The sequence below is a fragment of the Pinus tabuliformis genome, chromosome 3_2 (assembly GCF_031772625.1).
Source record: "Pinus tabuliformis cultivar Carrire ecotype Pingquan chromosome 3_2, CPIR1, whole genome shotgun sequence".
NCBI classification, from domain to species: Eukaryota; Viridiplantae; Streptophyta; class Pinopsida; order Pinales; family Pinaceae; genus Pinus; species Pinus tabuliformis.
Window position 1 is genome coordinate 641,426,372 of NC_142302.1, and position 2,930 is coordinate 641,429,301.

General features: G+C 36.8%; 1 pseudogene; it reads right to left on the bottom strand.

The window, feature by feature from the left end:
* Window positions 1-422: 422 nt before the first annotated feature.
* LOC149182246 (putative potassium transporter 12 pseudogene) lies at window positions 423-2,144 on the bottom strand (annotated as a pseudogene).
* Window positions 2,145-2,930: the final 786 nt, after the last annotated feature.

Here is a 2,930-nt window from a genome sequence, read left to right on the forward strand (position 1 = left end):
TAGAAAACATGGCTTATCTTAGGCTTAACCATGCATATAAAATACCACCTATCACCTTCATTGAAAAAAAAATGTTGTCTTTGTTCATAAATATCAGTGATTAATCGTAGGAATGACTATTATTCTCTATCAAACAAAGTCAAGGACTAAGTAATGAAGAGCTTGGTCGACAACAAAACTTATGATTGTTAACTTCACAATAAAATTCACTTCATCTCCACCACCTTCAAGGAAATCTTTGTTATCCATCACCATATTGATGTTGTGACTTGGTCCTTGAAAAACATTCATCATGTATGATTCATGGAAACCTTCAAGTTAGATAGTATATGTCATGATAACTTGTAAGAGATTGATGTGAGGTACACTGAGGCTTGCAGGGCGGGCCCTGTAGTTTTCCCTCATTAAAGCATAGAAGTAGATTATAACCAGTTTCTTAAGAAACCATGAATCCTTTCTAGCCTTGACATCTCTGTGACCAGCAAGATATACAACTCCTGATAATTCAGAACACTTCCATAGTTCCAAATGAACATCACAAGAAGGAAGCAGGTGGAAAAAACCATTTATCCAACCATTTTCCCCCACTTTCATCAAAACTGCAGAAAAATAAATTAGCTCAATTGATCCAAATAGAACAGGAAATCCAATCGCAAGGAATATATTTTTTTCCCATATAAGAACCATGACAAGAGTCACTAGGCTTGTAGTTACCATCATCATCCCTACCTTTGCAATTCCATATGCATTTGATATCTCGGCCATGCTCCTAAAACAGTCACATAACAAGACACACATTATCATTAGAACCCAGTTGATGACAAGAATGTAGATTTGACCCATGAACCATCGGGATGTGTGAATTATTTTCAATCTGGGAAAGCATCCTATGGCCATGGACATTTTAATAGGTGAAATTGTTGCTAAGATCATTTCCTGGCTTGCAATCATGGCAACAATAGTAGCTATCACGAAGACTGGCCAGATAAAACCATCTGGAATTGAAGCATAGAATACCTTCTCCATCACAGAGGGATGCTTCATAAGATATGCAACTTGATCCATGTAAACCAATAGTAGGCATGGGAATGCTACACATGTGAAGGCTATCTGGATGGATCTTACTGAGAAGTGACCCAAATCAGCAAACATAGATTCAACTCCAATTATGCATAACACGCAACCTCCTAGGGACATCCATGATTTGATAGTGTTCCTCTTGAACAAGTAATAAATATAAACAAGATTGAATGGCCTTAAAATTGTCATGTCATGTTAAATAATATTGTAAAGTCCAATAGAACCAATAGAGAAAAACCATATCATGAGTGCCGGAGAAAATGTCATGCCTACTTTGCTTGTACCAAACTGTTTTATGTTGAAAAAGATCACCAGGAATATGATTGAGACAATGACCACTGTGTCTTCCGTAAAGCTAGATATTTCATCTTGCAGGCCACTCACAACAGACATGACTGATATTGCAGGTGTAAGTATGCCATCCCCAATTACCATGGAGGTACCCATGAGAAACAATAGTAGCAGTAGGGTCTTCAATTTTGTACTCTCTGAAGGCTTTCTTTGATTCTTAATCATCTTTCCAGTTTCGGGGTGGGCAACTTGAGCTTGAAACTGGAATTTTTTTCATATGATGGTTGCTGGTTGGGGAGCAGATTGACCTTTGCATATATGTAAATCAAAGAGTACAAGGAAAATGTCCCCCCTTCACCATTTTCATTGGCTTTGAGCATAATGAACACATATTTAGCCAAAGGGATGAGGGCTATTGTGTACATCACTAAAGCTAATGCACCCAAAACATCTTCCTCTCCTTTGGTACGAGCTTGGATGAATACACTAGTGAAAACATACAAGGGGTTGGTACCCATATCACCATAGACCACTCCAAGTGTCTGGAATGCCAAGCCGAGCGTCCGTCCTAATGAAAGGTCCTTATCATGGCCCTTATGAACACCAGGCACCTCCATGGCCTCCACATCAAAGGAATCCACTCACTTGGTCTTCAGAATGAGCCCATGCCTCATTTTGTGTCATGTCTGATCATCGTCAACAAACCACCTTGGGGATTCCCCTTCCATTTCACTGCCATCAACCCACCTGGACTCTGATGACAATAAAGACATTGAGCCCTCACTGATCCCATCCTTGTCATTCTCATCCCAGACATTGATATGATAATGGGGTTGACAATGACAAGAATGATACGCAAAAGAGAAATCAATAAAAACTTAGGAGAATCCCCACAACGGTTTATAAAAAAAGCACAAGTTTATCATCGAGAGAAGCAATTTCTGCATTCAAAGACCACAATCCTCAATCTCCTAATTTTATCATCCATAAAAACAACTCTTGCATTCAAATCCCATAATACAGAAAAATAAAGAGCTCAATCTCTTCAACCCACATCGTAACATCGCATCCCACATCCAGATTTCCATTGAAATACGGAAAATCCTCATACCCAAATGATTTCTATGAATACATTACCATCCTTCAATCAGAGCGTTTTTCTTATCTCATCAGAAAAATTCTCCGAGGTCACGTTAATACCAATAAAATTATACAAAGCGATAACCCGTAGTTATGAAACAAAATCGACACACTCGAATCTCAGTTGAAGCAATATATTTTATAAAGATGATAAGCTCGTGGAAGATGTTCATTGTAGTTTTGTTGGATTATTGAATATTAAATCATAAATAGTTTAAATTGATTTAGGTGATAATGGCTTCATCGTAGACCATGTTAAAACATTAATACTAAATCATAGATAAAATTTTAATGTTTTTTATATAACATTAATTGTGTAACAATTTACAGTGTTAATTGTTTATTTACTTATAAATTAATAAAATATAAATTATTTATAAATTAATAAAATATAAGTGATGGCTTTAGGTACCAGGAAA